This window comes from Crotalus tigris, unplaced genomic scaffold (genome assembly GCF_016545835.1).
Source record: "Crotalus tigris isolate CLP2741 ecotype Arizona unplaced genomic scaffold, ASM1654583v1 scf7180000018301.7375997, whole genome shotgun sequence".
Classification (NCBI taxonomy): domain Eukaryota; kingdom Metazoa; phylum Chordata; class Lepidosauria; order Squamata; family Viperidae; genus Crotalus; species Crotalus tigris.
In genome coordinates, this window is record NW_024096931.1 from 6,351,580 (window position 1) to 6,374,323 (window position 22,744).

The 22,744-nt window shown below is 43.6% G+C and overlaps 2 protein-coding genes across 4 annotated transcripts in view; one reads left to right on the forward strand and one right to left on the reverse strand.

Annotated features, from left to right (window-relative positions):
- FBXL16 (F-box and leucine rich repeat protein 16) overlaps positions 1-5,744 on the reverse strand; it is a 39,536-nt gene extending 33,792 nt beyond the window's left edge. The window contains exon 1 of one of the 2 annotated variants that reach the window (XM_039349867.1): positions 5,172-5,744. The gene's annotated coding sequence lies outside the window, so the exon portion shown is untranslated. Of the gene's footprint in view, positions 1-626; positions 1,463-5,171 lie in introns of those variants that run through there. The other variant, XM_039349869.1, reaches the window with a different exon arrangement.
- The window catches only part of METRN (meteorin, glial cell differentiation regulator), a 98,450-nt gene that overhangs the window by 46,253 nt on the left and 29,453 nt on the right, over positions 1-22,744 (forward strand). The window lies entirely within an intron of this gene.

The window sequence follows — 22,744 nt, forward strand, 5'->3', positions numbered from 1 at the left end:
CTAGGCCTAGGCCAGAGGTAGGCAACCTTGGCTCTTTTATGACTCGTGGACTTCAACTCCAAGAATTCCTGAGCCAGCCATGCTGAGGGGAAAGGGAGAGGTTTCCAAGCTGAGCTATGCTGGCTCAGGAATTCTGGGAGTTAAAGTCCACCAGTCATGAGGGGATCATAGTTCCCCCAAGCTGGCTGAGGAATTCTGGGAGTTGAAGTCCACGAGTCATAAAAGAGGCACGGTTGTCTACCCCTGGTCTAGTCTAGTGAATTCACCCTGCAAATACAGTCTGGTACTCTCCATGGTGCTGAAATAATGTGTTTTAAAATGGTCTTTCCCCTTGAGTCAAGTTCTACGTCTGTTGCCTTCACCCACCCTCCCCTGGGCTTTCCTTCACAGTAATCAGGAAACCTTTCAATATTGCCAACTTTCAATAAAGTTTACTATTTCTTAAAAAGCGCCTGCAAAGCCAGGCTTCACCAAGTGCATTATAATGAATTCAAATCAATGACCCAGCAGCTATTAAATATATTTCTATACTGTTTCCATAAAGTGCCATCTCAAAATAAACCATATCCAATCAATAGCATTAAAACGTTCCGTTAAAAATAGGGAGAAAATGCATGTGTACATACCCATTTATGCACCAACGCCGCCTTAAAAGTAACTCCAGATCATGCCAGCTGCACCTATGTCAGGAAATATTAAAATGCAGAGGCTGGACTAGCTTTGCTGCTTCCTTTTTGTATTCCATGAGTATAGGAAATAGACCCAAATCAGCTCATATTCTCTCGAATCTGAGTCTCTGATGTGAGACTTCCACGTTGCAGAGTAATTGGGATCATGCTAAAAATATACAATGTGGCTGTTTGAGGGCCTAATCCTCTCTGATCTTTTTTGACTTTCCACATGGCTCTTCATGTTCTTTAAAACAATTAAGGCTCTTTTTTTTGCCTCTTAACTGGTTCTTTTTCAGAGGAAGCAAAGGATTTTTAAGGAAAGGAAAGGAGAAATGAAAAGGGAAGGAAAGGAAAGGAAAAGGAAAGGAAAGGGCATTCTCTCCCAATACAGCCATGTCCCTGTCCGGATTGCTAACTTCAGAGCTGGGAGTGTTACAAGAAACAAGCCAAAAATGTATTTTATATGTGTTAATTCAATTTATATACCCACTTCCTTGCCATGTAACTCTGGGTGACTAACAACCAGCTAAGTACAACAAACATAGCGATTAAAACATGTGCCAGAGATATAATATAATAGTTGAATTGTTCAGAAACTGAGCATCTGTTAGCCCTTCCAGGTAGTCCAGACAAGAAGCACAACCAACACAATTATCTTTACTGTAAGGTCACATTAACAGAATAGCAATAGCCCTTAGACTTATATACCGCTTCATAGTGCTTTACAGCCCTCTCTGAGCAGTTTACAGAGCTAGCACATTGCCCCCAACAATCTGGGTCCTCACTACCAACTCGCCACGGGGCAATTGAACAATTCAAGTTTAATTATTTAAAATGAATTTTAAAAAACATTTCATTCTGTCCCTCCTTTCACATCTTTTCCTTAATGATTCTAATCCACCATTTCTTTGATATTAGTGTAATTCTTGTCCCGTAGCGACTTGTCCTGTGGCGAGTTGGCCACAGCAAAATGGCCGTGGCAAATTGGCCATGGCGAATTATCATCGACCCCTGTCTCCACCTTTGCAAGTATGTAGGATGGGGCTGGCTCCACACAAAAATATGGTCCTAAAATTCACTGGGAATGAAGCCATAGAGAGCTTTAAAGGTTAAAACCAGCTTGTTTAACCATACTCGGAAGCCAACTCAGTGCCAGCCACACAAGCATTACGTGTCTCTTCCCACCAACAGTAAACATATTGCACTAGGCCTGTTTCTCTCTGCCCCATCCTATGCCAAGCAGGATCAAAATGGGCTATTATGAGTTTTTCCCAGCATTTCCAACTTTTTCAGGTCTCCAGCTGCCATTTCTCCTCTCTTAGCCCTCACCTTTTCTAAAGTTCTTTCTACATTCCTTTACAAGAGATGCTAGACATGAATCAATGAAAACTTGTTTGAGAAGCCAAGATTGAACCACTTTCCTAGAAATGACAACGCTGTTATCTGCAGGGGAGGGTAAAAAAAATGATTTAGCTTCCTTTAAGGAAAGAAGAACCATGGAGATCTTGAAAGATTAAAACCAGCACATTTAACCATACTCAGAGGCCAGGCAAAATCCACCTGAGCTTCTGAACACAGGCACCAAATACGAATCCATAAGACCAGAGTTCCTCTGAATCCAAGCATCTCAAAACTCTTTTAGCCACCATCAAGAGTAAACACGGCTTCTTTCCACAGCCCTAGATTCAGACTTACAAAAAGATTGGCCATGGATTTAGAACAGGGGTCTTCCAACTTGGCCCTTTTATGATTTGTGGACTTCAACTCCCAGAATTCCTCAGCCAGGCAAGCTGGCTGAGGAATTCTGAGAGTTGAAGTCCACAGGTCATAAAAGGGCCAAGTTTGAAGACCCTTGATTTAGAGGGTGTCCAGATTTGGAATGGAAACACTGAAGACTGTGTCTTCACATTATGCAGCAATTTCAAGTCTTATTCCTAGGAATCAATACAGTTTCATTGTATTATCCATATTACCAAATACGTCTGAATTTTCCCCTGTGCTAGATTAGTGGCAAGTATCGTTTTACACACGTGACTCTTCATAGGGTTACTCCACTTCCCATAAATCCAGCTGGGGAACACAACACTAAGAGGTTAGCCCATCTATCTGTCAGTTAGATGTCTTCTATCTAGAAGAAAAAAATCATTAAGTGACAAGAAAAAGTGTCCATGTCTGTTCTTGAACCTTCTGTCAGACCTGTCGACACCAATAGGTGAAGCTTCTCACTACAAAATAATGCAGAAAACAGAGGTGGAGATCTTCTAGATCAGTGGTTCTCAACCTTTTTAATGCCGCGACCCCCAACCAGTCATAAGTCGAGGGCTACTCAACCGGTTGTAAGTCGAGGACTACTCAACTGTTGCAGCACTGTTTGCAGATTGGGGCTTTTGGCGGGCTCAGCAGGGCAAAGACAGCCTGGACAATTCCTATTGGCTTTTGAAAGCCAATAGAATTGGACTCTATTCAAGAGAGTCTATTCAAAAGCCAATAGAATAAAAGGGAGTAGCACAGCTAAGGAAAAGGGGAGGAAAAATGGCGGACTGCATTGTTTGGCGACCCCCGTGAAATGGTCGTTCAACCCCAAATGGGGTCCCGACCCACAGGTTGAGAACCACTGAACTAGATCAACCTTGGGCGCATGGCAGGAAATCCTATACCATTCTGGACAAACAGTTGTCCATTCCTTTCTTGAAAACCTCCAGAGATGGTGTACCCACAACATCTAGAACCAAGCGATTCCACTGGTTAATTGTTCTCACTGTCAGGAAAGTTCTAGATTGCTTCTCTCTTTGATTAGTTTCCATCGTTGCTTCTTGGCCTGCCTTCAGGTGCTTTGGAGAATAGTCGATTCCCTCCTCTCTGTGACAGGCCCTCAAATACTGGAAGACACTTATCATGTCACAGCTAGTCCTTCTCTTCATTAGCCTAGACATACCCAGTTCCCACAGCCCTTCATTGTACGCTTTTCTATGCTGTTCTTTTAAGGTTTGCTGATATAGTTGGGCAGACAAATGCAGGAGATGGGGTTCCAATTAAGCAACCGTATTGATCTTTGTTGATGGGAAGGATATTTCTACGGGTCCCACATTTTTTGCCTGCTAAAGCCAAACAAGGATGCGGTAGATTCTGGAAAGAGCGAGATCTCTACATTTTGAGTAGCGAACCAAGAATTTCTTCTATCCAGAAAGGAAACTAGAACCACAGAGAACCCACATTCAAAATAATCTCTGTCTTTTCTTCTTTCATTCACCCAAGAAGAGGAAAAAAAAATAGTGGCATTCATTAATATCTGCTGAGGTGTCCTTCCTCTCTCTCTCTCTCTCTCTCTCTCTCTCTCTCTCTCTCTCTCTCTCTCTCTCTCTCTGTATGTATGTATGTATGTATGTATGTATGTATGTATGTATATATCTTCTCTCCCTCCCTCTCTTTCTTTCCTGATCTCAATCCTTGACTAAAACCTCTTGAAATGTGTTTTGTAATAGCATTGTAACAGCCCTGATATGGTTCCTGAAGAGATTTCTTCTAGAATCTAACAGGTGAAGTTACTCTAGGGCGCTTCTCTGCATGTTACGAAAAGCATCACAGGCCATCATTTGGGGATCCAGGTTGGCATTAAAAGAAGGGGAAAAAGCACAGAACCAGGAGTCCGTCAAAATGGGTTACCTTAGGCACAGACCAGGGTCCCTGAAATCGATCCCAGCGGGCCAATTTTGTGGACCGAAGTCATTCTCCGCTTCAGTGGCGGTTCTTCAACATTAAATCTAGAGAGCTACATCCCAAATTAGAGACACAGAGAGATGGGGGGGGGGTTGTTTCCATGTAGCAAGAAAGGGTCCAAATGAGAAGAGATGGTTTTACCGACTGTGGTTGAGGGCCAAATCCCAAACAGCTGGGCCAGGATTCATTCCTTAGCCCTCTGCCTTCTTTTCCAAGTAACCAAGCCACATGGGCATGCGATTAACCACCGTTGCTTCTCCATAGCTTCTCCACCAGCCCAGGTTACCTGGCAGAAGCCCTGTCCATCAAAGGTGTCTCAAATCCCTCCACTTCAGCGGCGTGCCTTCCTCACAAAGCAGGGTAACAACACCACGGCCCCACCCTGCCCCATCCTTTGATGAGCTGGCCTCCAGAGCCGGCCACTCAGAATTTTCCATCCAATGCAGCAAAGCCCAACCTGGGGTTGAGAGAAATCCTTTGGGGGGGGGGGAACCTGGACTGCAACGCCAAGAGGAACCTCGTTCCCCCCTCCCCCTTCCCCACGGCCCTACTCGGGAGGACGAGAAGGCTGGTCCTTACGTAACGGCCAACCTGACATCCCAACCGGGCATCTCTGCCGGAAAGGGGGGATGCAGGCAGCCAAGCGGGGGACCTTCCCACAGGGCAGATGTGAGAAGACCCTGGTGGCAGGCATCCTGCTCTGGAGGCAGGGTTGGGGACGGGAGAGAAGGGGGGGGGCTTTGTGGCCAAACAGCTTCAATCCACCAAAATTCGCACGCTTACCTCCAAGACCTTTGTCTTAGCACATCCCTTCCTCACCCACTGCAACAGCAGCCAGAGCTGGGGGGGGGGAGAATATATCACAATCCTTCAGTTGGAGGGGGGGGAGGATCCGAGCAGAAAGGCCCCTCTCAATTCTCCTTTTCTAACCCAGCCAGGTAAACCGGAGCTGGATGTTTGCTTGTTGTGCCGATGGCTGGGTGTTTCTCTCTCTCTCTCTCTCTCTCTCTCTCTCCTTCTTCTTCTCTCAAGCTTCTCCTGGTCTTCCAGCAGGCAATAATCCACCGGTCTGTTGTTTGCTCAGCCACGAAGCCAAGAAGAATCTGGAAAAAGCCCCCCCACACACACACAAGCCGGGCATTCCCCCCCCACCACCACCGCTGATCAGAATGAGGGGTCTTGCCGGGAAAGGGAGGAAAAGAGGGAGCCCCCAGCCTCTCCTTCCCTCCCCATTGCCACCGAAACAACAGCAACAACAGGGAGAGCAGTTGGGGTTCCAAACAAGCCCCCCCAATAAGAATAACAATGGCTGGGATGGTGGCGATGAGTTATCCAGACGGCAGGCAGGCAGGCACGGAAGCGAGATGCAGGATCCACTTCTCCAGCGCTCACTCTCTTTCCCTCCCTCCCTCCCTCCCTCCTTCTCTGCCTTCACGTACACACACACACTCATCCACACTGCACATCCACACTTCCTAGCCTGACACTCAAGTGCCCTCAAGCAAAGCCAGTTAAAGGCACACAAGCCGGCGAGGGTCTCTTGCCATTCCTCTCTCTCTCTCCCCCTACCCCACCTCCTGGCTGGATTCCAAGAAACGATTACAAGCTTTCCATGGAGATAAACAGAAGGTCTCCCTCGGACACCCCCCCCTCCTTGTTTTAATTTAGGACCCTCTTTTTTTCTTTTTTTTAAGAAAAGGGAAATCAAACATGGGGTCTTCCAGTGGGTTCCGGATAGGCAAAGGGCATGCAGCAAAGAGCAGAGGAGAGGGCCAGGATCAAGTTGGAAGGCAGGAATGGGGTGGGGGGAGCAGGAGGAAGAGGGGTTTATATTAATGGATGAGAAGCATGTATGGTTGATAACAGGGCAGCAAAGAAGCTTTTTTTTTTTTTTTAACCCAAACCATCAGGTTGCGATCCCAAAGTGGCTTTTCCACCAGGCCACTGGACGTCCTTGTTTTCCTTTGAAGGCATTTCGCTTCTCATCCAAGAAGCTTCTTCAGATGAGAAAGTGAAGAAAGAGCTTCAGAAAGAGCCGAAGAAGCTTCTTGGATGAGAAGCGAAACCTCTTCAAAGAAAAACAAGAACGTCCAGTCGCCTCGTGGAAAAGTGTCTGTGGGATAACTATGACCTGGGTGATTGAGAATCTCCATAGACATCAGGTTGAGGCTGGACTGGAAGCCTCTTTGCATTTGGAATCTTGCTAAGCCTTATTCACAGAGTCACCGAGTTGGAAGGGATCTTGGAGGTCATCTAGTCCAACCCGCTGCTCAGGCAGGAAACCCTGTACCATTTCGGACAAATGGTTGTCCAGTCTCTTCTTAAAAGCCTCCAGTGATGGAGCACCCACAACTTCTGAAAGCAAGTCGTTCCACTGGTTATTTTTTTTTTTCACCGTTAGGAAAGTTCTCCTTAGTTCTAGGTTGCTTCTCTCCTTGGCTAGTTTCCATCTATTGCTTCTTGTCCTGCCTTCCGGCGCTTTGTAGAGTAGCTTGACTCCCTCTTCTTTGGGGCAGCCCCTGAGATACTGGAAGACTGCTATCATGTCCCCCCTGGTCCTTCTCTTCGTTAAACTAGGCATCCCCAATTCCAGCAACTGTTCCTTATATGTTTTAGCCTCCAGTCCTTTGATCATCTTTGTTGCTCTTCTCTGCGCTCTTTCTAGAGTCTCAGCATCTTTTTTATATCGTGGTGACCAAAACTGGATGCAGTATTCCAAGTGTGGCCTTACCAAAGCATTGTAAAGTGGTATTAATACTTCCCGTGTTGTGGAATACCCGACTGTGCTGCATCAAGGGAGCTATAGTAGGGGCCATATTGCCTATCCCACCCACTCCCAAAGATTCAGAGGAACTCCGGAGGGGGAAACCTTACTGCATGGACAGAACTGCTAATATACAACTATATATGATTTTAAGGTTATTGCACCCTTCCCTGGCATCGGCTGCCTTCTGAAATGGATGTTGCATGATTTAACAGGCACCAAGAAGGATGCTATTTTGATGGGGCGGGAGGGAGGGGAAGGGGTGAGGTGGGGGGAGAAAAATAGAAGAGAAGTGAGGAGTGAAGAGGGTGAGGTGATATGTGAGCATCAAGCAGGAGAGAAACGGTTTCTATTTTCGACCCAGCTGCTGGCTTTCTCCTCCTCCCAGCCATTTGCACGCCTGCCCAATTAAGAAACCTGACCTGCTTTTTAAATAATCAAGGGGAGGGGTAACCAGGCTCCCGGCTTGACAGGCCCATCCGGGGTTTCGCCAGCCAGGCCTCGGCTCCAGGGAGAAGCCAGGCCCAACAACACCTGGAAGGATAGACGTTGGCTGATGCTTGGGTGGTGCGCAGCATATGGCAGTGACAGCCGTCCCTTGGCAGACGATGCGGCTGGTCGCTTGTTCTGCGCCTCGAATTTGATGAGCCGGGTGCCCTCCTGGTGGGACAGACTAAGCTCCAGGAAGCAAGCGCCATAGCAACCGCGGTGGAAGAGGGTGGGTGGGTGGGGGCAACGTGAGTGAATTTCTAAAAATTGAGCTGTCCTGCAAGGCAGCCTCTCTTTTCCCATCTGGTTCAGCTCGCCTCGCCCACCCTCCAGGGAGAAGGGCCATCTTGCTTTTTCTCCCCTTGCCCGGATGTGAAATCAATTCAGCCTCCCCCCCCCCCCAAGTGACAGCCAGAGGGTTTGTGCAATTTCACCATCTTGCAGACTTGGAGAAAAGCGAGGGAAGGATGGGCTCTCGCCAAGATGCCTACCAACCCAGAGTTGCCCAATGCCCAACACTAAATGCCTATCGAAGGTTAACCTAAATCAGGGCTAGGCGACCTTGCCTCTTTTATGACCCGTGGACTTCAACTCCCAGAATTCCTGACCAAGCCATGCTGAGGGGAAAGGGAGAGGTTTCCAAGCTGAGCCAGGCTGGCTCAGGAATTCTGGGAGTTGAAGTCCACAAGTCATGAAGGGACCAAAGTTTCCCCCATGCTGGCTAGGAATTCTGGGAGTTGGTCCACAAGTCATCAAAGGGCCAAGTTTGAAGACCCCTGGATTAAACCTGTTGTTGTTAGTTGTGAAGTCGTGTCTGACCCATCGCGACCCCATGGACAACGTTCCTCCAGGCCTTCCTGTCCTCTACCATCTTCTGGAATCCATTGAAGCTCACGCCTACTGCTTCAGTGACTCCATCCAGCCACCTCCTTCTGTCGTCCCCTTCTTCTCTTGCCCTCCATCTTGTGAAGTCCACAAGTCATCAGAGGACCAAGTTTGAAGACCCTTGAGTTAGAGGGACTATTTTCTATACAAAGACTTTCTCTCTGACAGAGGGGGGAGTCTTCTCCCTTAGAGAACTGAATGCATTTAATGAAGCATTGAAGAGCATGACAATTTCCCTACAGTGAGTAGGTGAGCAGCCCCACACTTTACTGAACAGAGGCAGGTCCCACTTGGGTGAAACGTGTCCTGGATTCAGATTGCTGGCCAGGTTGTGATGGGAGTTGTAGTCTCCAGCCTCTGAAGGGCGGGGATGGCTGCTTGCAAATAAACAAAGACTCTTCGGTCCAGAGACCCCCCCCCCAAAAAAATGGAGCAAAATGTTTTTCCCAATTGGCAAATGCCTCCCCCACCTCTGCTGATATTCAGCCCATGCAAGATGCATCCCTGCTCAGGAGCCGAAACATGAAATGTTAATGAGCTGCAAACATAGATTCCCTCTTCCCTTCCATGCTCTTGTTCCTTTGAGAAGAATCAGCCCTGCTTGTAGAATGATTAACTGTCAAGAAATGGAGTGTAGCTTGAAAAGCCAGCAGGATGGCTCGCTTGCCCCAGTGACCTCGGTGAATTATGGACAGGGCAAGAAAATGGAAATTAGATTAAAGGTATGAATAATATCTTTTCTCTCTGGCTTTACAGTTTGGTAATTGCAGAATCAGCCCAAACCTTTAGACTGCAGGCAATGGAAAATGCAAGAGATTCAGCAGCTTTAAAATGCCCCATGGTTGATGCTGCGTGGGTCAGTTTAGCTGTTTCTTGGTAAAATTAAGAAGTTGCTCAAGAGGTCCAAGGCCAAAGTTTAGGAGGAGGAGGAGGAGGAGGAGGAGGAGGAGGAGGAGGAGGAGGAGGAGGAGGAGGAGGAGGAGAGAAAGGAAGGGAGGGAGGGAGGGAGGGAGGAAGGAAGGAAGAAGAAAGAAAGAAAGAAAGAAAGAAAGAAAGAAAGAAAGAAAGAAAGAAAGAAAGAAAGAAAGAGAGGGAGGGAGGGAGGAAGGAAGGAAGAAATAGAAAGAAAGAAAGAAAGAAAGAAAGAAAGAAAGAAAGAAAGAAAGAAAGAAAGAAAGAAAGAAAGAAAGAAAGAAAGAAAGAAAGAAAGAAAGAAAGAACAGGCCAGTGCTGGAGAAAACAATTTTGTTTTTCCATTTGAATGAGAACTTATCTAATTATGCATTTTACAACCAATACATTGTCTGAATCATGGCTATCATTCAACGTTGGCCATTCCCTGAATCTTGCCATGTGATTTGCCACCAATGAAAGTATCCCACTGATCAGTGGAAAGTCTGCTACGAAACGTGTCTTGTGTTCATTCATGAAAAGTCCCATTGTATTCAGGAAATGAATTGCAAAATTCCCTTGGTTGAGTAATCTTCCAAGAATACTGCCTGTGCACTATACAAATGTGAGTGCAGATTGTTTTAAAAGAAGAAATGCACAATTTTGACAAGAAAAACTTGACACTTGCCAATATTCCCCCCCCCCCCATTTGATGTAATACATCCGGAGCTCCTGACTTCCTGCTATACGAGACTTCTCAATGGGAGGTTTGATGATGGTGACCGGCATTCGATCTTGGTTTTGTAGACAGCATTCATTTATCCTATTTTCTATCTCTTATTTTTTGGCTTTGGGATAGAAACAGCCTTTACAAACAATAGCATCAAAGGGTTCAGAAGCAATAGAGGAACACTAAATCAGAGCCCAAGGAGGTACTCTTTCCATCTATTTGACTACAGTGCCCTTCTTCCACAATCAATAAAGCCCATATTGGAAGGACCTTCAAACAATTCATCAGGTGGAGGATGAGACATTGGAGCACAGTATGTGGGTTGGGATCTTTGGTACTCTCTGAGCTTGGTTGTTTTCTTGCAGATGTTTCAGGACCCAGCTAGGTTACATAATCAGTGCTAGAAGGGAGTGGGGTTTGCTTCCTGTTTCTGTCTGAGCAAGCCACTTGCATATAAAAAGAAAGCAAAACCTGCTCCCTTCTAGCATTGATGATGTTACCTAGTTGGGTCATGAGACGCCTGCAAGAAAAAAACCAAGCTCAGAGATTAACAAGGACCACACATCTCCATCTTCTCCTCCTCCTCCTCCTCCTCCTCCTCCTCCTCCTCCTCCTCCTCCTCCTCCTCCTCCTCCTCCTCCTCCTCCTCCTCCTCCTCTCCACAAAGCCCATGCCCTAGTAGCACTGATGATGTTACCTAACTTGGTGATGAAATATCTGCAAGAAAACCACCAAGCTCAGAGAGCACCAAGGACCCCACAGTTCTTCTCCTCCACTCCACAACCCCCCCTTTCTTCTAGCCCTGATGATGTTACCTAGTTGGGTAATGAAACGTCTGCAAGAAAACCACCAAGCTCTGAGAGCACCAAGGACCCCTCAGTTCAACCTTGAAGTATAAATATTCTCTTTTATTGGCAAGCAAAATATTATCAGAGGTATTACTATAGCAGCCGATTAAAAAATGTTTGGCAATAGAAGACTTTAAAAAAAAAAAAACCCACCCAAACAGAGGAAACAGGAGACCCCCCCAGAGTGTTGAGTAGATTCTCAAGGCAGAACAGAACTGTCTACAGCAGTGTTTCCCAAACTTGACAATTTTAAGGCATGTGGACTTCAACTCCCAGAATTCCACAGCCAGCATTGCTGGCTGTGGAATTCTGGGAGTTGAAGTCCTCATGCCTTAAAATTGTCAAGTTTGGGAAACACTGGTCTACAGGATATGGTGCTTTCAGCAAAATGACAAAAGCAGAGCCATGCCACTGTGATTCAAACTTCCAGGCCTTGTGGATGTATGCATGACATCACACTGCAGATACCAAAGGGGTGGAGTTTGCATTGCCTTAGCAAGCTGCTGTTTTCCTAGTTTGCCCCCCTAAAAAGCCTCTGAACCAAAGGACCCCACTTACCCACGACTTCCCTGTTGCCTTTTTATATCTTCTGTCTCCGTAGCCCTTTGCTCTTCTCCCCTGTCATGTCCGCATCCTTGAAGAGGCACATCTGTGCATTTACGAAGCGATACATCCATGTATATTCCTCTAGATATCTATGCGGTCATCTCTGCAATTTTGAAAGTGAGGCATCTATCGTAGATTCCTCCATACCTCTAGAAGAACATCTATGCATCTTTAAAGTGATGCCTCTATGCAGATTTACCTCTATACCTATGAGAACATCTATGCATTTGTGAAATATAAATTCCTCTAGATGTCTATGAGATCATTTCTGCAGATTTGATCTATCTATATAGGCTCCCCTCTACGGATATGAGAACATCTGTGCATTTATGAAGTGATTACATCCATATAGATTCCTCTAGATGTGTATGAGGTCATCTCTGCAATTTTGAAGTGATGCATCTAAGTCCTTCTCTCTATACATCTATGAGATCATCTATGCATTTATGAAATGGCATATCTACCTACTTTCTCTGAGAACATCTGCGCATCTTTGAAGTGATACATCCCAAGTGGCTTTATCTCTACATCTCTGGGATCATCTACAACAGGGCTTTTCAACTTTTTCATCCACTGTACCACTTTTAGGATATGGCAATATCCGAGTACCACCAGTCGCCTAGCAAGGTATCAAAAACTTGACCAAAAAAAAAAGTAAAAAAGTAATAAAGTGCAGGTAGTCTTCGACTTACAACAGTTTGCTTAAAGATGGAGACATTTTAAGCCTCTTAGACGAATTATCATGTTTTCAGATTTGCATCAGTAAAGGGACATTGGATGATATCCACCTTTAAAAAAAAAAATATTAACAACTACATTTAATTTTAACGTCAGAAATTTTAAAGGCTGTAGTTTTATGGAGCTTGTATACTGCATTTTTCTTACTTAAGAAACTTCTGCAACATTTTGGCTCTTGAGTTTCAACTTATCTTAAGGACAAAATGGCTTGGCAGCTCCCTGTCATACAAAGTACTCAGATTTTTTTTGGGGGGGGGGAAGCACACAATTAAAGAAATTCATTCTATAGAACTTAACTTGCAAACCATTTATCCATGCAACTGTATGAATGGAGTCAGGGATCTTTTCCTGAGCCCAGAAGCAACTTAGAAAGTGTGTTGGTAGGAGTGGTTCTTTCCTCTAAACAGAATAACAGAGTTGGAAGGGACCTTGAAGGTCTTCTAGTCCAACCCTCTGCTCAAACAGGAGACCTTATACCATTTCAGATAAATGGTTGTCCAATCTCTTCCTAAAAACCTCCAGTGTTGGAGCACCCACAATTTCTGGAGGCAACTCGTTCCACTGATTAATTGTTCTCACTGTCAGCAAATTTCTCCTAAGTTCTAGGTTGGTTTTCTCTTTGATTAGTGTCCATCCATTGCTTCTTGTCCTGCCTTCTGGAGCTTTGGAAAATAGATTGACCCTCCATCTTCTTTGTGGCAGCCCCTCAAATACTAGAACACTGCTATCATGTCACCTCTAGTTTTTCTCTTCATTAGACAAGAAATGCCCAATTCCTGCAACTGTTCTTCATGCCTCCAGCCCCCTAATCATCTTTATTGCTCTTTTCTGCACTCTTTACTTTCTGGACAACTAGGGAGGGTCCTTTTCGATATGCTTTCTCCACTCCCATTCCTTCTGTGGGCTGAGATTTCTGTTATCGCATCATTGTCTAGGCTGAGCTTCGTCCTTCTGTCTCCCAAGGTTATTCTCACAGGCCGTTTTCAGGTCCACATTTTCTTGATGGCGTCTAAAAGACATAACATGAAAGGGGTGGTGGTGGAAATGATGGTATAGGAAAGGTAAGGGAAACAAATGCAATGTTTTAGCATTAATCGTGGTCCTTCAATTATGATGGATAAAATTTAGAGCTAGGAGACCCTGACGCGATGGACTTGTACGAAAAGGACCTTGGTTTATAGAGTTCAGCAGTCCGTGATGCATGTTAAAAAAGAACAGGACTTCAGTTGTGTAATTGCAGCTAGTTTTACTCCCACCCACCCTGGAAGATGTTGGCTTTAGGAGGCAATACCATTCACACGGACCCTAAGGCTTTCTGCAGGATGGCGCTTAGGAAAGTTTACTGAGATGTGACAGTCCTGAGCGTGTTTGACAATACGCTCCCAGGAAAAATAATCTCTTCTATTGTAGTTGACTCCCAGTTATGCTAGCCTCCCATTTGCAGAGAGGCCTTACAAAGCAGGGTGTGGAGGAGCAATCCAACACATCAACTCTCATTTGTATGGCAGTCTGAAAGACAAATCCCCGGATCCAGTTTGTTCTTAGATTTGCATTTCCTAATTTCAGATATTAGCCCCAGCTATGATGCCCCTCTGGTCTCGTTATGATCCTCAGAAAACATTCAGGTTTCAAGAGAAGCGGAAGCAGAAAGAGAAGGAGGAGGAGGAGGAGGAAATGGAGGAGGAAGGAAAGAAGGAAGGAAGGAAGGAAGGAAGGAAGGAAGGAAGGAAGGAAGGAAGGGTCTACCTAGTCAAAACTTCCTCCATGATTCCCTCTCAGGAGTGTGAAATCTCCAGCAGCAGCTCCATCGCTATTTACCCGGCTCAAGATAGACTGCACTGCAGATGACTCAGGCACCCAGCTGTCACCATGGCAACTAGTGTCGCCTAGCAATGCCTGCCTCCCAGTCTCCTAGCGATACCAGAGATGAAAATGTGTGCGTGTGTGTGTGTGTGTGTGTGTGTGTACATACACACACACACACATATATATATATCTCACAGCTAGAGATGGAGAGTTTAAAGCTATTTTTAGCCTAGAGTTCAGACAATATCTTCCTTCGCTGGAGAAGAGGCTACTGTGGTGAACCCGGTTTGTTTATGTGATGTATTCATTATATTTATAACCTAGGACCTGGGGGGCGTTGTACATACGTCTTCCTCTTTGATTCCCCTCCATCAACAACACCTTTGTGGTGTAGGTTGGATTTTAGATATTGTGATTAGCCCAAATTTCCTATGGATCTCTTCCTTCTTAATCTCATCCCTTCATCACATCACATTGACTTTCCAAGGCAGTTACTCTCCCTGCCAATACACACGTAGGTTTAGTGAGACCTATGTATCTTTCGTGTGTTTTCTCCACTACATCAACCTTGAGAAGTAGGCTGGCTGCAAAGATGCGACTGGCTCAAAGTCAACCAGAGCGTTGCCATGGCTGAGGGTGGATCCACATACAGATTGTTCTTGATTTACAATCGTTTGTTTATGTTTAATGACCATTCAAAGTTACAATAGTACAGGAAAAAGTTACTTACTCCAACCTACGACCATCATCAGTCATGGGATCAAAATTTAGGTGCTTCCACGTATTTACAATGGTTGCCGCATGCCAGGATTGTATGATTGCCATTTGCAACCTTCCCAGCCAGCTTCCAAAAATGGAAAGTCAATGGAGGAATCCAGATTCATTTAAGGACCATGTGACCCTATTAACCCACTGCAGTGATTCCCCTAACGCCTGTGGCAAAATAGATCAGAAAATCGGACTCAACTCATTTAACAAATGCCTCGTTTAGCAAAGGAAATCCTGATGCCAATTGTGGTCATCAATTGAGGGCTTATAAGGCCCTGATAAGGCCACACTTGGAATACTGCATCCAGTGTTGGTCACCCCAATATAAAAAGGATGTTGAGACTCTAGAAACAGTGCAGAGAAGAGCAACAAGGATGATTAGGGGACTGGAGACTAAAACAATATAAAGAACGGTTGCTGGAATTGGGTACGTCTTGTCCAGTGAAAAGAAGGACGAGGGGGTGACATGATAGCAGTCTCCCAATATTTGAAGGGCTGTCATAAAGAAGAAAGGATCAGCCTATTTTCCAAAGCACCAGAAGGCAAAGCGAGAAGCAATGGATGAGAACTAATCAAGGAGAGAAGCAACCTAGAACTAAGAAGAAACTTTTCTGTGGAGATTCTTCGTCATCCAGGTCATGGTTGTCTCTTTTCAGGAGGCAATTTGACTTTCTTGGTTTTTTTTGACTACGTTTCACTTCTCGTCTAAGAAGCTTCTTCAGCTCTGATTGGATGATCCTTCCATTCCCCACCATCCAGTCGGATCTGAAGAAGCTTCTTGGATGAGGAGCAAAACGTCTTCAAAGAAAAACAAGAAAGTCCAGTTGCCTCCTGAAAAAACACCTTTGGGATAAGGAGAAACTTCTCTTTTTTTTTAATAATTTTTATTTTTTATTTTTCCAAACTCTCCCCCATACATATACCGTGATATTTATCAGATGTTAACATACATTCTTTTTACATTCATATATAAGATACTTTTAATAAAATGAAATAAATACATACACATGACTTTTGGTGTTGCTCGCCCGTTTCCCCTTTCACTGTATCCACACTTCTTCTCTACCTTCTTTCTCCCTTTCTTCTCTTCCCTACTTCCCTCTTTTTTCTCTCCTCTTCTCTTTCCTTCACCACTCTCCTCCCCTTTCTCCCCACTTCTCCTCTTCTCCTCCAACCTTCCTACTTCCTTCTCCCCTCCTTTACTCTTTTCTCTCTCCTCTCCTTTCTTCCTTCTCATCCCTCTTCAGATACAATTCAGGGGTAATGTCCGAGCAACTCTCTCTAGGAGAAACTTCTTGACCACAAGAACAATCAATCAGTGGAATGAGTTGCCTTTAGAAGTTGTGGGTGCTCCATCGTTGGACGCTTTTTAAGAAGAGAATGGACAGCCATTCGTCTAAAATGAGATGGGTTCTCATGCTTGAGCAGGGGGGTGGATTAGAAGATCTCCAAGGTCCCTTCCAACTCTTATTATTTTGTTCTGTTCTGTTCTGACTATCTGGCTAGCTAAGGAATCTTAAAGTTGCCGAGGTTGAAAAACATCGCTCTGTAGACAGTTGCAAAGTTGACTTTGGAGCAGGAAAATAAAAGCCATTAGCAAATCATAAATTAACCCCAGGAAGAGAAGAAGGTGTGAGGAAGAAAAAAAACAAAACCTTGGAGCTTGTTCCTTCTTGATTCTCTGTGGCATCAGAGGGAGAGTAGGTGAAACACTGCCAGCTTCTTAACATGGATGTCACCCCTTTTAAGGTAGACCAAAAAAAAGTTTCCACGAGAAATATAGCTCTCTACTTTATCAATATAGACTGTAACAGATGAATAACGAAGTCTAACATAATATTAAATGTTCCCCCTTCGAGAGAGAGAAAGACTGTGAATTAAATTCAGGGCTATGTTATTTTTTTTCCCCCACCTCAAATCAAGTGTGCTGCTTAAGCAAGTGTAAAAATCACTTCTCCGCAATTTTTTTCTCAAGTCTACAAGTTGAAAAAGAGTTCATGGCAGAGTGGCTGAAAGAAAGACGCAAAGATTTTCTCGAAGGGTTTATATACCAAAGTGAAAATCTGAACAGGAGATGCTAAAAGTTCTTAGGCATCTTCTCCCCAGCAGAGCTAATGGCAGCAGTTCATCCTTAATTTACGAAGGTTGAAATCACGCTTGACAGGCAACGGTGTCAATATTTCCACATTCTGGATTTTTTTCAGCTTTAGGAGAAACTATGCTTTTGAGCCAGAAATTGGTCAGACGAAAGCAGTAACCCTTTTGTAGGCAGTCCTCAGCTTACGACCACCATGGAGCCCAAAATTTCTGTTGCTAAGTGAGACATTTGTTAAGTGAGTTTTGCCCCCTTTTCCTTGCCACAGTTGTTAAGTGAGTCACTGCAGTTGATAAGTTAGCAACCTCGTTGTTAAGTGAGTCTGGCTTCCCCACTGACTTTGTTTGTGGGGAGGTCACAAAAGAGGATCACATGATGCCGGGACGCTGCAAACCGTCATAAATATGAGTCAAGAATCTGAATTCTGATCACGTGACCCTGGGGATGGTTCAAAGGTCATCACTGTGAAAACTGGCCGTAAGTCGCTTTTTTCAGTGCCGTTGTAACTTTGAACGGTCACTAAATGAACTGCTGCAAATCAAGGCCTATCTGTACTTTTGCGAAAATGTCAGGATTGCCAACATCTTTCAAAGTTTTCAAAGTGAAAGCTCAGTAACATCAGGATTCAGAGGTTGACCCTCTGCCTACAGGTTCATTCTACTTCAAAGCTGCAGTTATCCATCATGCTTCTTCTCAAAAAAAAAAAAAAATGTTTTGGAAAAAAAAAATGTCCAAAGATAATGTTTGAGTTTATTGCCTTTTCTTTATATAAATTAAAAAGGTACTTGAAAAAAACTAAAATTGGGTGGAGCAAAGAGCTTAATCTCTATGGAGATTCTCAATCATTCAGATAATAATAATAATAATAATAATAATAATAATAATAATAATAATAATAATAATACCCCCAGTGAGGCACTACCTTGACGTGGTTGTGGGGCTTGTGTACTCTGAGGAAGATGAGAGCTATGCCAGAGGTTCAACCATACTGGACAGGTCTCATCAGAGGAGTCAGACAAAGAGTGTCTCTCCCATAAAAAATATGGTGAGACGCAAATTTCAGAATGCCATACCGGCTCGGACGTCGCCCGGGTTAACAAGGTCCGCACTAGATATTGGAGTTCCTGGATATCTGGTGAAAAATGGGTTACAGGACTCAGGACTGTTGGCTGAGCAACCAGGGCTAGCAGCTGCAGAACTACTGGAAGAAAAGGTGTTTACCCGTCGCAGGTACACAGTGATGGAAAACAAAGAAATAATGATCTGTTACTACAGATCAAGTCCAACAAGGCGAGGATATCTAAAACGAATGCACCAATTCTGGAAAGAACAACATCCAGAATCAGAAATAACAGAACAGAGACTAGCAGATCAACGCCGATTTATAACACGAAATAAAGTATTTACAGAAACAGAATTGGACGAACTGCAAAGGTTTACCCAGGGCAAAGAAATCAAAGCCTTACAGAAGTAATTCAGAATGTAGAGGCAAACCAGGGGGAGTTGGCAGTGAAGGAATCCAGCAGAGATATACAACTGTTCTCATTTGGAAACCAGGCACCTCTTCCTCAGGAAGAACAAAACCCTCTAACTAAAGAAATAAAAGAATTGAAACAAAGAATAACTGAGCATCTAGAACAGCACAAAAACAACAGAATAAGGCTGCCTGCATTGAAGCTTGTTCCAAAGAAACAGCTAGCACAAGCATTAAAAGATGCAAATACTGCAATAGCAAGTATAAGCACCAATTCACTGCAAGAAACAAACCAATTAATGTACAGCACAGCTGCAGTTATAACAGAATACCTGGGATGTAAAATCAACAAAAAAGAAAAACAAACAAACAGTGCACCACAAAAATGGAAGGTTAGACTAGAAAATAAGATCAGCAAGTTAAGATCACATGCAAGCAAGCTAGAACAGATGAAAGAAAAGAAGCTGAAGAACAAGAAGACCAAAGAATACCTAATCAAGAAATACCACTTAGAAACAAGGAAGATCAAGGAAGCACTGGAAATAATAAAGCAACAAATAACAGCTATAGCCAGGAAAATCAGTAGATATGAAGCTCGAATTGCAAACTATAGGCAGAACCTCCAATTTCAATCCAATCAGAAACGTTTCTACCAATCCATCAATGGAGAAACTGCAAGGAATCAGTCAGTACCTGACAAGGAAGAAACAGTGCAATTCTGGAAGCAGATATGGGATAACCCAAAGAAATACAACAAGGATGCGGCTTGGTTAAAAGAGGTGGATGCAAATAAAACAGAAGTTGAAATGAAAGAACTAGTAATAACAACAAAAATGGTAGAAAAAAGAGCAAAGAAAATCAAAAATTGGTCAGCACCAGGTGAAGATGAACTGCATGGGTTTTGGTTGAAACATCTAACTGTTATACACCCACTCATTGCCAAGCAATTCAACAATATACTACAAGGAGGAGAAATTGAAAAGTGGCTAACAACTGGGAAAACCTACCTAATAATGAAAAATCCAGCAAAAGGGGCAACACCAGGTAACTACAGGCCAATTACCTGCTTACCAACAACTTTCAAATTACTAACTGGTGTGGTAGCTGATGCAGTACAACAGCATCTAGTTGAAAACAATCTCTTTCCACCTGAGCAGAAAGGAAACCGCCCCAATAGCAGAGGAACAAAAGATCAACTCCTAATAGACAAAATGATCTTGGAAAACTGCAAGAGAAGGAAGACCAACCTGAATGTGGCATGGATTGACTACAAAAAGGCATTTGACTCTCTGCCACATGACTGGATAATCAAGTGCCTAGAAATAACAGGAGTCAGTAGAAACATCAGAAAATTTGTGCAAAGATCGATGGCACAATGGAAGACACAGTTGCAGATCAATGGTGAAAAGCTGGGAGAGGTTAATATCAAGAGAGGAATATTTCAAGGAGATTCATTATCACCATTACTATTTGTTATTGCACTGTTTCCTCTGTCAACAATACTGAATAACTCAGGACATGGTTATCAAACATCAAAAACATCTGCTAGACTATCCCATCTCCTTTACATGGATGATCTGAAGCTGTATGGAAAAACGCCATCTGAAATAGAATCGCTGCTCAACACTGTCCGTATATATAGCCAAGATATTGTAATGGAGTTTGGCTTGGACAAATGTGCCACACTTACTATCAAACAAGGAAAAATAGTGAAAACTGAAGGAATCAAGATGCCCCACGAAAATAACATTAAGAGTCTGGATGAGGAAGAGTACTACAAATACTTGGGTATCCTTCAAGCTGACAACATCAAGCACACTGAAGTCAAGAAAAAGATTAGAGGTGAATACATCAAGAGAGTGAAGAAGATCTTAAAATCCAAACTCAATGGAGGAAATACCATAAAGGCAATCAACACCTGGGCAATCCCAGTCATTAGGTACACAGCTGGAATAGTGGACTGGACTCAAGCAGAACTAAAAGCAATGGATAGGCAGACCAGAAAAATAATGACAATGAATCATGCCCTTCATCCACGCAGTGACATTGATAGACTTTATCTACCAAGGCAAATAGGTGGGCGTGGAATGCTACAAGTACATCAGATGGTTGAAGAAGAAAAAATGGCTTTGGAAGAATATCTGAAGAACAATGATGAAGATGCACTGAAATTAGTATATCAGGAAGGCTTACTAACTACTGGAGAGACCAAACTGGCCTACAAGAAAGACCAAATGAAGAACAGAAATAGAGGCATGGGAAGACAAAGCACTACATGGCCAATACATTAAAAAAATAGCTGGGAAAGCAGATAATAATAAAACCTGGCAATGGCTAAGAGCAGGAAAATTGAAGAAAGAAACCGAAGGATAATTCTGGCTGCACAAGACCAAGCTTTAAGGACAAATGCATACAAAGTCAAAATTGAGAAGACAGCAACAGACAGTAAGTGCCGCCTATGCAAAGAAGCTGAAGAAACAGTGGACCACTTGGTAAGCTGTTGCAAGAAGATTGCACAGACTGATTACAAGCAGCGGCATGACAAAGTAGCAACAATGGTGCATTGGAAGATCTGCAAAAAATATCATTTGCCTGTAAGCAAAAACTGGTGGGATCATAAAATAGAGAAAGTCATAGAAAATGATAAAATTAAACTGCTCTGGGACTTCAGAATTCAAACAGACAAGCACCTGCAACATAACACCCCAGACTTAACAATTGTCGATAAGAAAGACAAAAAAGTCTGGATAGTGGACGTGGCAGTGCCTGGAGATAGCAGAATAGAAGAGAAAGAACTGGAGAAGATAACAAAATACAAAGACCTACAAATAGAAATAGAAAGACTGTGGCAAAAGCAAGCAAGGGTAGTACCAATAGTCATAGGCTCCTTGGGTGCAATCCCAAAACAACTGGAGCACCACTTGAACACCATTGGCATTGACAAATTCGCTATTAGTCAATTGCAAAAGGCGGCCTTATTAGGAACTGCTTCCATCCTGCGACGATACCTGTAATACCATCAAACATCCACATCTGCCTATCCCAGGTCCTGGGTAAGGACTCGATAGGTAGACAAAATGCCAAATCCAGTCTGAACATCTGGCTGACTGTGCGATGATTGATAAATAATAATAATAATAATAAGAAGAAGAAGAAGAAGAAGAAGAAGAAGAAAGAAGAAGAAGAAGAAGAAGAAGAAGAAGAAGAAGAAGAAGAAGAAGAAGAAGAAGAAGAAGAAGAAGAAGGAGAAAGAAGCTGCTTAATCTCTATGGAGATTCTCAATCATTCAGGTGGTGGTAGTAATAATAATAGTAATAATAATAATGATGATGATGATGATGTTGGAAGGGACCTTGGAGGTCATCTAGTCCAACCCCCTGCTCAGGCAAGAAACCCTATATGGCTGTCCAGTCTCTTCTTAAAAACTTCCAGTGTTGGAGCATTCGCCGCTTCTGGAGGCAGGTTGTTCCACTGGTTAATTGTTCTCACTGTCAGGAAGTTTCTCCTTAGTTCTAGGTTGCTTCTCTCCTTGATTAGTTTCCATCCGTTGCTTCTTGTCATGGTTATCCCAAAGTCTTTTAACCAAGGAAGTCCAGAAAGAAAGTCTACTTGCCTTTTGAAAAGCATCTTTGGGACAGCAAAGAGTTTAGCAGACACAGAGGGAGACATCCATGGATAACAGTGTGTTGGCCTCAGGATACTCACTAAGTGGGCTTTAAGTTGAGCTCTATTTCTGATTATTTCCTGCAGACACAATTTTCTTGCCATCAGGGTGGAAATGATTTACCATTCATTTGTCTTTTTCAAGAAGGCATTTTGATTGCATATCTAGTTGACAGGCATACTGTAGGGTTTCCCGGTGATGTTCGATCCAGGTATTAATGGAGTCCTGCTCTACTTCTTGAGATCAAGACTTCCTGGTGGTATCACAAATTATTCATTGGAAATTTCAAGGTTTGACACTGAGAGGTTTCAATGACTGGTTTAGAGCTTGGATAAGATTTGGGACAAGTCCTAAAAGGAAGGGCATACATTTTCTTTAGAGAATTAAGTACTAAAAGAATTGAGGAGGCTTCAGATATTCCAAGGTTATCTTGGTTGGTTCTATCTGACCATCTGAGGTTGTGATGGAATGTAGGTTTGCACCTGGGAAGGAACAGTTAAGGAGAGAGTTTTACAAAGTATTATTCAATAGAAGAGAATATTTGTAGCTCGTGATTGGATTGTGGAATTCTTGGTGCTCTTTGAGCTTGGTTGTTTTC